The sequence below is a fragment of the Haemaphysalis longicornis genome, unplaced genomic scaffold (genome assembly GCF_048455015.1).
Source record: "Haemaphysalis longicornis isolate Haplotype H1 unplaced genomic scaffold, Haemaphysalis longicornis Haplotype H1 scaffold_3, whole genome shotgun sequence".
NCBI classification, from domain to species: Eukaryota; Metazoa; Arthropoda; class Arachnida; order Ixodida; family Ixodidae; genus Haemaphysalis; species Haemaphysalis longicornis.
The window spans coordinates 178,852,713-178,866,781 of record NW_027526335.1 but is presented as its reverse complement, the minus strand read 5'-3'; the positions used below and the strand labels follow the sequence as shown (position 1 = coordinate 178,866,781).

General features: G+C 46.3%; 1 protein-coding gene across 1 annotated transcript in view; it reads left to right on the top strand.

Annotated features, from left to right (window-relative positions):
- The first annotated feature begins 5,767 nt into the window (after window positions 1-5,767).
- Window positions 5,768-14,069, top strand: part of LOC144175834 (E3 ubiquitin-protein ligase MIB2-like) — a 70,133-nt gene continuing 61,831 nt past the window's right edge. The window contains exon 1 of the mRNA XM_077704847.1: window positions 5,768-6,265. The gene's annotated coding sequence lies outside the window, so the exon portion shown is untranslated. The remainder of the gene's footprint in view (window positions 6,266-14,069) is intronic.

Here is a 14,069-nt window from a genome sequence, read left to right as displayed (position 1 = left end):
AACACGCTGGAAGAAATTCGAAGAGAAATCGGTGAATTTCCTATATAAATTTCTGTGGACGAGACGACAGATGCGACCGGACGAGTACTCAGTCACTTTGTAGTCGGAAAACTTGACTTGCTCACGGGATTCATCTGGTGTGTGAAGAGCTACGAAAGTCGTTCAGTTCGGTCAACGAACTGATAGCTGGAGGGATGGCGGTGTTCCGCAGGGCTCCTTCCCGCGTTCGTGCTTTCAGGGAGCAGTTGCCGGGTGTACTCTTCCACCGGAGCGTGTTACCCGCTGGGGAACTTGGCTGAAGGCAGTGGAATACTACAACCAACACTTAAATGGTGTTAAGGCTGTTGTTAGAAGCTTTGTAAAAGACGAGAGTGTCGCCGTGAGAAGGGCCCAGAAGGTTCTACATGATGGTACACTTTCATGCGACTTGGCTTATTTGTGTGCCCATTTCACGTTCTTGGCAACAACACTACAGGAACTTGAAAGTTGGGGCACCATGCTGACTCAATGTATTCAGATGATCTTGGACGCCCAGGAAAGGTTCGCCAGTGCTCCCAAGGGACCTGTTGCTGACAGAGCTATAGAGAAGCTTAAGTCTGTCTTGGACAGAAATCCCGGATTTTCTACGTTCAAGGAACTGTCTGAGGTTTTGAGCGGCGGACATAAGCGATCCAAGATGGAATCACAACATCCTACCTGCCGAAGTACAAGTACTCTCCGCTAACTTCAGTAGATGTGGAGCGTTCTTTTTCTGCGTAAAAGCAGATATTGACGGACAGAAGGCACAGCTTGAAGCACGAAAACCTGGAGATGGTGCTTGTTTGCCACTGCTTCCACAGGCTTTCGGAAAGTGTTGCGTCACCCTAGATATTTTGAAATCGCGACCGTTGAGTGTTTCATGAAGATAATAAAATTACATTTTCAAAATCCCGAAGTTTGTATCCTGTGTTTACTCAAAGCCGAAAATTGCACTGAAATACGCCGCCTGAGTAAATAATATCAGAGCCTAAATGTGCCTATAAGGTTGTACTAGCGCCTATATATGCCTAAACTACAATTTTGAGCGCCTACAATAGGCGCCTAAAACCCATTTTTCTAGTGCCTAAACTTCCGGTCTCTACTCATGTCAATCCAAATTTCCCGCGTTCCCCCGCTCGCGCCATCTACTGGAATCTTTTGTTACTCCTGGACTTCTTGGAATGCCTCCAGAGGGCGCTTTCTGCATTTTTGGGCCAAAACGTTGTTTTTGATGCGTATTTTTTTTAATGGCCTATCAAATATACCAAGCAGCAATGCATTTTCAAATAAAAGAGCATTGCAACTACTCCTTATGCATTGAAGTTGTGGATCAAATATGTCTCATTTCTTTTTGTTGAATAGTACTGACAAGTATAAATGCCGTCACCAGATTTAGTAGTTAGGAAATGGTTTGCCTACAAAACGACTCGTTCAAAAATTCATTTATGTTTTGGCCAGGCGGCTAAGCCGATGGTCGGATAGACAGGCCAAATTTTTGTGTTCAATTAACCAACTGTCGACTTTAAAAGTGAAGTGAGATTTACGTCGATGACTCAAACAAACCAAAACACCCAAACAATTGGCCGACAAGCAGCTCACGGGGTGCAGTCGCTGAGTCTCCATCCCAGCAAAGCACGCGTCTATGTAGCCGGTTTCGCCAACTTTGCTATAACCCACACGCGCAACATTCTGCATGCGCGCGTATCACGATAATATATTAGCGCCGTCGTGCCCGCTAAACGCCGGGAGAAGTCACGTGCTTTGCACCGTGTGGCCAAATTGTTTCAAATTCGAACTTGAAAGACGCACGAGTGCTCCTTCACGCACTCATGTAGTTATCGGCCACTTCTCCCTACATACACACCAGCGTTTAAAAGGGGCACCTCATTAAAAGGCCATCGCGAATTGCACGAAGCGATTAAATTCAAGCCATTTTATTTTGAATTGAAAAGATAGGGAATCAAAATGCAATGTCGCACCGGCATTGCAATACACAATAAGCACGCTTGGAAATTTAATGCGCGTTCTTGTGAGCAACGGCGCTGATTGTCGTCCTAAAATAACCTCAAGCAGAGCTATCAGTTTGCTTAAATGTCACCCTCGGCCGAAACCCTAATTGCGATGTTGCCGATACACGCGAGCCACCCAAGAAAACAATAACACCTATTTCTAGCGCTTATGCTTTCTGTTGTTACTTACCGCACTTATTCCGGCTGACACAAGTTGACATGGTGGAAATGATAGCACATAATCTGCTCGCTCTTTTGAAGTACGGTTAAACGTTTAATGACAACAAACATGCGAGCGCGTGCCGCTCAATAAATGTGAATTACTGTGGTGGCAGGCTGGCGTGCTATCGCAGTTGGCGTATTTAGCGGGCCCACTCCCTGCAAGCGCATTATCGTGCGCCTGACTGCTGCATAAGTTACGTCACGGCATCTGGAAATATGAAAACGTGAGGATAACGCATTCTTATCGCCCAATCAGGGCAGCGAAAATCAAACATTTGAATATGTTCTGTGGGTTTCGTGCTTAATGGAAAGCCCTTGGCAGTGCATGTATTCTCTGGAATCGTTTTCACATGTCTGAAGTAGCTAACCACAGCAGACAACAGTACAATCAATCGCTGTCAATCAATCAATCGTTGTCAGGGAGGGAATCCGCCAGATGTACGAACTAGGAAAGTACACCAACCTATCGCACGACCGCTGTGTATGCACAGTCGCGTGCGATTTGAAGGCGATCGCGCGAGCTTCGACCTTGAAAGATGGTAACGCCCCCGCGCGGCATTTTTCGACGCGCCGAGGACCTAGTTTATGCCCTCTCATCTCCTTCGGTCGCTGTTCCTTCAAGCAGTCATCACTCCCGCGACTAGTAAACCACCCTTTCCGCTTTGCGGTGATTTTGTGTGGTTGTAATCACGTGTGCGCTTTCTCCTTGGTTATCCTAAGCGGTGATAGCCCCGATTGTTATATTTCCCGACAATGTGTTTGTGCGCACCTTATGGGTGACTGCTACAAGTGGGACGTAATCGCTGCGTGCACGTCACAAAAGAGGAAGGCTTTACTGGTTTTGCCGCGGGAGGGATGGCTGCTTGAATAAACAGCGACCAAGGGAGAGAAGAATGTGTAAGCTAGGAACCAGGCGCAGTAAAACAAGCCGCGCGGGGGCGTTATCGTCGCGGTCGGTCGACGCTGGCTCAGGGGAGTGAAACTTCCTATACCATGCATGGGACACGCAATTCGCTCGCAGTGCCGGACATACCACTGGTGTTTGGGGGCGGTACTAAAAACATGGCGGCGTGTTGCAGACATACAGTGGGAGACGCCTTCTTGATGAGGACTGAAAAGCCGAGCGTGGAGGGGGGTTAGCGCCAAATTCAGTTGGTACGCACATGAAAAGTAAATTGAGCGAGTGGAAGATATTCAGATGGCCAGCGCGCAATCTAGTTCCCGTTGCGCAACCCGCCACATTATCAAAAGGGCAATTGTTTTGTTCTGATTGATGAAGTTTTGTGCGTCCATTTCTTTTTGCACCCCTTATTTCAAGTACGACGTTGTTTTGGTTTACTACTACACACAACCTAAACAAGAATAAACAGCACAATTTTTTCAATTTTTATTTCTTAAATGTACCATTCATACAGTAAAAACACACCTGCATATTTTACGCTTTCAGTTGCATACAAAAGTGTATGGCACATGGCCGCATGCTGATAACTAGGTATCCAGCCAGTGCATATCTGTCCAGTGCCTTGTCTGTCCACGCTCCGCGTAGTCTCTGCTGATGAAATGGGCAGAGAACAGCCGGTGCCAGCTGTAGATCTGACGAGGTGGTAAATGAGCCAGGTCCTGCCTTCTGGCACACTGGAGACAAACGCGAGATGTGGAACATCAGGCGCACGTATAGTTTTGAGTGAAAACTTGCATCTGTATTCGAAATAAACTTTATCTGATATATTAGGAATCTTTCTTTCTCTCTTACTTTAATTTTGGCCACAAAGATGACTTGTGACAACACCGATCGTGTCGTGAAGGCAAATTTTAAATTAAAATAAGCCTGCATTATTAAGAGACGCGGATATACGTTTCTATTTCTGCGATCATATTGCTTGGTGGCAACGACCCACCTTTCCTCCTAATCCAAAATACATTTCTGCAGAAAAAAGCAGCCGTCCCACACCAGGATCTCTAAACAATCATTCGTGAATATATAGTTTCCCGCACGATGTATTCCTCTGGAATTTCTCGGGCCCTGCAGCAAACCGGGAATAAAAACATTATTAACAAACCTGTAATAAATTACTAGCACACGTTAAGCCTGCATTGCCTAATTAGTTTCGGCTTACCACTGTAATTGTGTTCTTGTGAATATATCGCACTTGTACTCGAAGCATGGAACTGAAGCGTAAAGTATAAATTATAAGTGGCGGAATTATAGTTATGATTGTGTTATAAGCACATACAGTAATTGCTTAGTTTGTATATTTAGTGCCACAAATTCATTTTGCTATATGCCGTGAATTCACGTGAAGACAAAATGCAGAACACACAATTGAAACGCAATAAATTAAATAGCACCCGTCAAAACTCACATGTGTAAATAATTTATGTACTCACTACTTAATTCGCACAGTGCTAACAACACACGCTATGAACCTATAAACCCACCCTTTGAGCCAAAAGTTTATGGGAGATGCCTTCCTCCAGCTGTGGACATAAATACGCTGATACTAATAACGATACTAATAATAATACTGATAAGAAAAATCATAAGAATATCAACATTAATAATAACAACAACAACGCACGCTACAAAAACAAACTAAACGCAGGCAATCAAAAGATAATAAAAAGAGTGCAGATACGCTCACACTGTTCTATTAGTTATTGTATATGTTGCCCCAAATAGATATTCCTGTATACCATGCATTCACTTGAGCTAAAATGCAAAACACACAATCGAAACGCAATAAATCAATAACGCACGTAAAAACAAACGTGTGTAGCTAATTTGGATTAATTGCCAGATGCTCTGCCACGCATTTCATACATAATTCAAGAGGCAAAGAAGACAATCAGTATGTAATAAATAAATAGTGCACGTATATGCTCAATTAAATTATAATGCTACTGCTGCAACCGCTACCTGCTATGTCGTACAAGCGTAGAAAAACAAAATGAGCAGCATGCAGATCGTACCTTTCGTCCGCCGGGATCCGAAAGATTTTTATGCCGGCGTGGCGTAAAGAATTTTGACACCACTCAGTACACGATCTGTGATGACGGCCGAATCCATTCATGCGTCTATTTCGATGAAACAAACCTTACGGCGGTAAAAACGGCCTTCGGCACACCATGGACCGTAGCATACCTGTGGGCGCGACAAGATACGCCCGTTTTCAGCGGTGCGAAGTAGGAAGGCGCGGTTCCCGTTTTTCACTCCGGGTGGCGCTCGTATTTTCGCAATCTCGAACTGCAACTTTTAAGTTCACTTGCGTATTGAAAACTCCGTAATTAATAAGTAACCTGTTAATAAATTTAAAATGCAACAACAACGTCCACTTATGCTCGTATGTAGTACAGCCCCAAACGTTAGAATCGCTGGAGTCACGGGACAGAAAAACGGCGAAGTTTCATCCCCCTGGCTCGCTCGATTACCTTCAAATCACACGCGACTGTACTGTGCGGCACACGCTGATCGCGTGTTTACTGTCACAGTGCTTGCGACTGTACACTGAAGCAGCGGGTGACATAAACTAACTCGCACACTGAAAAATAACAAGTCAGTACAGCTTGCGAGAGCACTCTGCCTGTTTTGCTAACAGCCCACGCCGCTGTTCGGATAAGCGTGGCCTTATCTGAATTCCACGCGGTGCGAAAGAGGAACTGATTGCAGACCCGCCCAAGCAAACATCCTCTTCGAAACGCCGGCGCGAGTCATTCCCAATGTGGTTTTGCGTTCGGTCGCTGCTTGTTACTATGCGATGCCGTGCGTTCCCTGCGAGTGAATGTTCCCAACGCTAGCTTCAGTCCATCGCAAAAACTGGATATTCCGCTCGTTTCTGACGTGTGATCGTACTGCCTTCGTCACATATATTGGAGTGAGCAACACTTTTTCACAGGGGGTGAAGTGTTGCACAGACCTGCGGCGGCCGCAAGCCATCTTGGGTGTTGTGCGACCGACGACGCCTTTATTCTCCATGATGCGATGACGTAAAAACATTGCGCCAGGTCTGCCAGCAGCAGTAAGCCATGTTTTATATCTTTTGTTTTGTTCTATAGCGCCACAGCCAGGGCTGAACTTGGACGTGAACGCGAGCTCACCAACTCCCAACTAATGCTTGAAATGTGTGCTCATTTTGTTTTTAAGTTCTACGGGTGGATGTCTTTTTCTTTGGGCGATACGAACCTAGGGACCGATATGACCACAAAAGCCGTCATGCAGTGAGGTAAAAGTTGTTTTGTGTTGAACTGTCTGCTGTGTTTTCAATAAGTACAGCCGTGGTACAGCCTGCGTTAACTACGAGGCAAGCTGCTGCGCGACCCCCAAAAGACTGCTTTTTCAATTTTCACCCAATTAACCTAAACGTCTTCATGAATCCGGCGAAGTCGTATTTTAGCTGAAAAGCAGTAGCGGAGGCGTGTAGGTGAGCCGACTCTGTACGTTTCCCATGAGAGCAGAGGAGTGCGTGAGCGAGGAAGAACTGTACGCTATCGCCATTTGGCATTTTGGTTCATTCTAGAAGGGCCCAAATGAGCGCGCTACTTGTTTACTGAAATGCGTTATTGCTTAATTACCATGTCTCCCGTGCATATCCAACACACGAGCAGCGTAGGACGCGGGCACGGGAAGAGCCCTCCTCGAGTTAAACGAATTGATGAAACAAATTACTGACACCACTTGGCAGCAAAATAACGGCTTTGGAAAGTATTTCTCTGTCACATTCCAGTGATGCAAAACATTGGCCGCGCATCTGGTCGAGCACCTTATCGCGGTGCCCAGCTGCGAAATAAGAAAGAGTACGCGCCGCAGCAAAAGGCTCTTTCCTGTGCGAGCATCTTCCGCTACGCTGTTTCCTTGAGTGCGATCCACCCCCAACCGCGGTATCAGCACGGAAACCTTTATGAGGAACCGGGATTATTTACAGCACATGCGCATCATCAATGCACGCTCGATTTTTATTTCGTAACACCGCTCCGCACAGGCGTCAGAAATGTTTACGCTGCTTACAACGTTTGGCGGCTAGCGAGACTTCCTTTTATGTAGCCAAAAGCTTTCCGAACCACTACATCCTAAAAAATGCATGACACTAGTCAACATTGTAGAGTAAAAAAAAACAGGCGTATGCGAGGCAGAAGAGGACTGCAAAACTGGCACTTGCACTCTTCTTTTATCAAAAATAAACGTGAGTTTGATACTCCAATGTTTTTGAGTTACGTCAGGCGTAACGCAAACCACAAAACAAACTTCACAGCTAATGGCACTAGCTACCGTGACGCTATATATGTGTAATCTACACTCAACATTGTCGAAATCGTCGCTTGTACGATAAATGACGTGAAATTTGGAAACACAAATGTTGCTGCTTTACGGCCAAACTGGTTCACAATGAGCAAATCATAGGTAACATGTTCGACAGCGCCGGCTCCCCGTCGGTCGAGTGGCCAGGAATGTGATATAAGCGCCCACACTACTGCAGCGATGTAGGTTCGAATCCCTGCTGGGTTGGTGCAGCTCTTTTTGATTAAATGATTCAAATTTTTCGGTACTAGTTCATGTACACTTCTTTCCATATCCAACACGTGTAAGAAATGAAGAAGACGGGAATTAACAAAATTGAACCTCGTGCAGTGGGCGCGGTGCCAGTTTGTAGAACGTGCAGTTTGCCGAGAAAAAACTTGCACGGGTCAAGCGTCTTTCAAGTTTTAACAAATGTAGTAATAGAGCTAGGCGTCGGTTAATATTTCAACCGGATTAATCCGCTGGGTTTATGCATCGATTATTCGATGGTGTTGGTTTGGAAGAACAAATTACCAAAATAATTATGTAGTAGCAGAAATAAGATCAATATCCTCATACACTTGTTCACACACATTCGAGATAAGGTAAGTAGGTCATGGTCACGGCGCATGATGCGGCCGAGACGCTTATCAGCTCGTTCGTTACACACGAGTTTTTAGAATCGGGAACATCAGCACTCGCCGTGAGTGTAGATGGAGCTGATTAATCGCACCTTGCATACTATAGAAACAGTTTATATGGCGACAAAACGGTATATATAACTGCCCACTCATTTTTTGTGCACTGAATATTTGTAGTTTTATTCAAACATTTTGCCCTGCGGAATGAAGATACACGAGTTCAGAGGTACACGAACAAGTCGACTTCGTGTATAGAGTCTAGGAGTTGCCGATGAAATATAATTGAGTTTTCTCACCAGCTTAAGCCGGTTAAAACAATTAGTCGCAGCTAAAGCATTAATCGATTAATCGGAAGGTTAATCGATCAACAACCTACCCCTAGTAATACATAATTGATTAGCTGTAATAAAGCGAATGTCCTGGTATGTAGTCCTTTTTTCTTCCTAGAAAAAAGGAACTGTCGATGAATTTTGGGTAATTGACCTGGCTGACCAATGAAAAACGTAAGGAGGTTCAATTTTGTTAATTCCCGTCTTCTCCTTTTCTTACACGTGTTGGATATCGAAAGAAGTGTGCATGAACTAGTACAGAAAAAATTGAATCATTTTAGGAAAAAGAACCCCACCAACCCAGCTGGGATTCGAACCCACATCGCTGCAGTAGTGTGGGCGCTTATATCACGCTCCTGGCCACTCGACCGACGGGGAACTGGTGCTGTCGAATATGTTACCTATGATTTACTCATTCTAAACCAGTTTGGCCGTAAAGCAGCAACATTTGTGTTTCCGAATATCACGTCAGTTATTGTACAAGCGACGATTTCAATAATTGGCCCACTCGATTTACCAGTCCTGGACGTTCAGCGAGCAGTTCGAGGACTGTGTTCGGACCGGAAGTCCCATAGGAATACATGGGGAAATCGAACACCGGATCGCGTTTCGGGCAGTCCGCTGATGATCCTGGACTGATAATGGAAGAACCTCAATGTTGCGTATGGATTACAGATATAGAGCGTCACGGTATTTGGGGCCGTTAGCTGTAAAAAAAAAATTGTGCTTTACGTCACGCCGGACGTAACTCAAAACAGTGGCCTAAGTTCCGTCGGACCAGAACTCTTGTCGTACGTAACTCTAGTTTTCAATTCTGAGTTCCGTCGGACGTAACTCTAGAAACTGGCTTCAAGTTCCGTCGGACGTAACTCTAGTTTTCAATTTTGGGATCCGTCAGACAGAACTCTGGAAACTGGCTTAAAGTTCCGTCGGACGTAACTGTAGTTTTCAATTCTGGGTTCCGTCGGACGTAACTCGAGAAACTGGCTTAAAGTTCCGTCGTACGTAACTCTAGTTTTCAATTTTGGGTACCATCGGACGTAACTCTAGACACTGCGAAATCACCAAACTGTACAGACTGGCAAGGAGAGAACTGCCACAACCACACAAGAGCCTAAACAACAGGAGATAGGCTGTCCTGTTCAGGCAGCTACAAACAAGAACGCTGCCGAACCCAGCAGTACTACACAAGGTGTACCCGGACGCATACCCAGACAAGTGCAAGGTGTGCCGTGACGACAGAGCCACCATGGAACACATTCTGTGGGATTGCAAAAAGCATCCGTATGAAGCACGAAGGCGGATGTTCCCGCCGTCGCTCGAATGGGCGACGCGGACAGAAGACCCAGAAACGCAAATCAAGGCCATCCAGTGGGTCATCGAGGCGTTAGCCAGGCAGGGACTCGGCGAGCCTGAAAAGGCGAGTCGAGACACTTGCAGGCGCGCCAAGAAGACGACGTAGGCCGCGTGTAAAGCGCACGCGCTTTACTGCAGGTAAAATAAACGTTTTTCCAATCCAATCCAATGTGAAATATAAAAAGAGCTCGCACGAGTCGGGATTTCCTGGCAGTGCTCCGAGTTCAACAGTAACAAAAGCTTCCATTAGATGGCGCGAGCAGTGGAACGCGGGAAAATCGAATTTGTTTTAGCAAACCTTTATTGTGTATGAGGTGCGAGGATTGAAAGGGAAGGAAGGAGCATGAGAGGTTGGCGGGAAAGAGAAGAGAGCCACTTACGGGGCAGTGGCGGCAGAAGGCTGTATGTCATTGGACAATTGCAGGGGAATGAGCAGATACGCGGCGAATATTTTGTGGCGTGAGCTACACTGGTCGAGGTTGAGCAGTTTCGCTTGGCTCCAGGAGAGCCGTGCCGCGCATGCGCGAAAAGCAGTGACGTCACACGGCGCGCAGATTGTTGCTCGCTGCCCGGCGTCTCTCACACACCCCACACGCCCCAGTGTCTTCACCAACCTCTGTCTTCACCAATTCCGCACGTGGCGGCCCGGTCCACTTGATGATCATGCGAGGGGTGGCCGAGTGGGCAACCGATGGCTCGTGCGTCGTAGCAAGACCGGCGTGCGCCTGTGGAACCAGCTTAGCTCTGCGGCGATTGGTGACGGTGCGCCGGAGGCGCTTGATAAATGTAGATGTGTCACACAATGCATATACCATGTGTGTGTTATTAAAGCAGCAGTAAGCATGATAATAAAGCTAATCCTAGACAACCAGGAAAGCTAACAATAACCAGCTGAACGTTACCTCACTCAACGTGTATCCTGACATAGCCTGGCTTATCCTGGCAAAATTTGATCATACGTCTACATTTAACTGAAAGAACATCGCAAACATCAGTTATGTATTAACGTTCTTCCTAAAATAGCAATCCTAATATTTTATTTTTGCTTAAAAATGAGCAGAACTACAGGTCACCTTTCTAGATTTATTAGATTGAAAATGTTCTGCCTATATAAATGTCTCGTTCAAGAATTATTTCTCTTTTGTCGGGGTGGCTCAATGACGGACATACAGAAATACGACATTTTCACTTCTAAATAGACCAAGAAAAGCCACTTGTGATGCTCCCAAAGTGAAGAATAATGTAAAACTACATGTCAAACGTCATATCGCCCCCATTGCAACACAGTGTTAGTTTTGTACCGACCGCTTGCTTTCATTTTTTTTAACCTTCCTCACCTTAACTTGCTCTCCCCGTTTTTTAATCCTGCAACTCTCCACACAGGATCGAATTAGCCGTATGCCGCTGCTTCCAGCGCAGTATATTTTAAAACTGGCGGTGTGTGCACGAAGTCGTACACCGTCAGCCTTACCGATGTTGTGCCTAAAGCCATCATGTATGGTTACATGTGCAACCGTACCGGCGGATGTATGTACGCCCGACATCGTTAGTTTCTGCAATTAAGATGTGTTTTTGTGTTGTAAAAAGTGTCATTCACCACCAGTATCTAAAAATGACGTGCGTAAGTATGATAAATTGAGTGTTTGCCTTGAAAAAGGCAGTTTCCTAAGTGATAGCGGTTATAGCTAAGTGATAGCGATCACTTACAACTAAGTGATAGCGTTTCTTGTGCGAAACGGGCCAACAACTTACCACTCCACTGCAGCTAAGGAAAATAATAAGTAAAAATATTATAATTTCAGTGACTGCTTGCGCAAAAATTGGCCGCGTATCTGCTCCTTTCGTTGCAAATGTCGAGAAAAGACGATAGTCTTTATTGACTTTTGCCAAGTACATGCCTCCCTTCGCTTTCCAGCTCATATTTCGTGTTGTTTCTCTTGCGACGCCGCTCTTGCGACGCCTTGTTCTTCTTCAACAATGTTGACAAGTATGAACATTACACCGGACTTAGGCGGGTAGATTTAGCTGTAACTATATAAGACTATTCCGCAGGCCCTGTTTTACTTGTCCGGAATGGCTAAATCGAGTCACAGACAGACTGACAGACCAACAGACATACACTTCCTCTCCACCGGCCCAAAGCACACGCAAGGGCACGGAGATGGAGACGGAGGCAGTCGCAGCGACCCCCTCCCCCGCCTCACTGCCTGTGCCATCTGTGGTGCTCCCCACGCCTTCGGCACTGGCAGCGCAGGCAAAGAACACCCGAAAGGGTACCACGTCAAGGGGGCCCAGTCCGCTGGGCACCCCCTTGCCTTCAGATGACAAGGACGTCGAGCCCTTCCGGCTTTCATCGCAATGAAAGGGACGGGCTGCGACGTCCAGGTCAGTAGAGAAGGTAAGAAAACCCCTTCCAAGAATCCAAGCCCCGAAAGACCCTACATAAATAGTCACACTCCAGTAGCTCTGAACACATAATAATGGGAAGAGAAAATATTGTTCAATGGAACTGCGGGGGCCTTCTGAATACGCTTGACGACGTGTATGAGATTCTGCATGCCAATCAACCAAGTTTAATGTGTGTCCAGGAGACACATCTGAATTCCAAACACACAAATTTCTTAAATTTCTTAAAGGAAAGACAGGGATGGCTGCACACACTCTTCTGGCGGTGTGGCCATAATCACCCGTAAATCCCTAGCATGCCACCCTATCACCTTGAACACCATCCTTGAGGCTGTAGCCATCCGCACAATAATATTTAATAGGTTGATAACGGTATGCTCCATATACATTCCTCCTGATGTTGCAGTTACGAGCTCTGACTTCGAGGCGCTGGTCGACCAGCTGCCCGAACCGTACATCCTAACAGGCGTCCTTAATGCTCACAACTCTTTGGGGCGCTTCTCGAACGGATGCCCGAGGCCGCCTGATAGAGAAATTCCTTACATCTTCTGGAGCATGCCTTTTCAACAATAAACAGCCTACATACCATAATATAGGTCACAACACATACTCACATCTTGACCTGGCTATTGGTTCTGCAATTCTTTTTCCATGTCTTGAGTGGGGTGTGGGCACGGACCCATATGGTAGTGACCATTTCCCCACTTCATTAACTTATATAGATACAGGCCCGAGCAGTCCATCTTCCCATAAAAGGTTTATTGAAGCAAGAGCTAACTGGAATACATTTACAGAGGCATCCAAACAGAGGCATCCATAGGACACCTACACGTTGACGAAGCTACCCAAATGCTCACGGCGCACATACTCGACGCCGCCGAAAAGTCCATTCCCCACGCCTCTGGTGCCCCGCGCAACCAGCCGAGGCCGTGGTGGAATGAGGACTGTAGGCGGGCGCGAGAGGACCAGAACAAGGCGTGGGGTGTCCTTCGTCGGTACCCCACGTCGGGTAACCTCATTTTGTTCAAACGGGCCAAGGCGTTAGGAAAACGTGTGCGCCGTGAGGCAAAACGGGAGAGTTGGCGTTCCTTCATAACATCAATAAACTCCTACACATACACATGGAAAGTATGGACGAGAATACGCAAACTCAAAGGACAAGAAACACACAGCCTGCCTCTGGTTAGCACAACCGGGGACACACTCTAAGACCAGGCTGACACACTCGCACAACACTTCCAACACGTGTCCAGTTCAGCACACTACACAAACACTTTCATGGAACACAAACAAACGGCCGAAAAGAAGCCTATACTAGATAACAATAGGTCAACATCTTCTTATAACTCAGAGTTTTCACTCTATGAGCTGAGGGCTGCTCTTAGCACGTGTAAACCCTCAGCTCCAGGCCCAGACAACATCACATATACAATGATACAACTACACGCAGACACACTTGTAACACTTCTACATCTATATAATAAAATATGGCTTTCGGGGCACATTCCACACTCTTGGAGGGAGGCCATAGTTGTGGCTTTCTTGAAGGAGGGAAAGAACCCGTTGTCCCCCTCAAGCTACCGTCCAATAGCCCTGACGAGCTGCCTGTGCAAGCTTCTCGAGATGATGATAAATCGCAGGCTCGTGTACTTCCTTGAATACAACGGTTTACTCGAGAGCTGCCAGGCAGGCTTCAGGGCGGGGCGATCCACGAACGATCAACTCGTAGCTCTTGAATCGTATATAAAGGATGCCTTCGTTCATAAACAGTATTGTGTAACTGTGTTTTTCGACCTCGAGAAGGCCTACGGCGCCG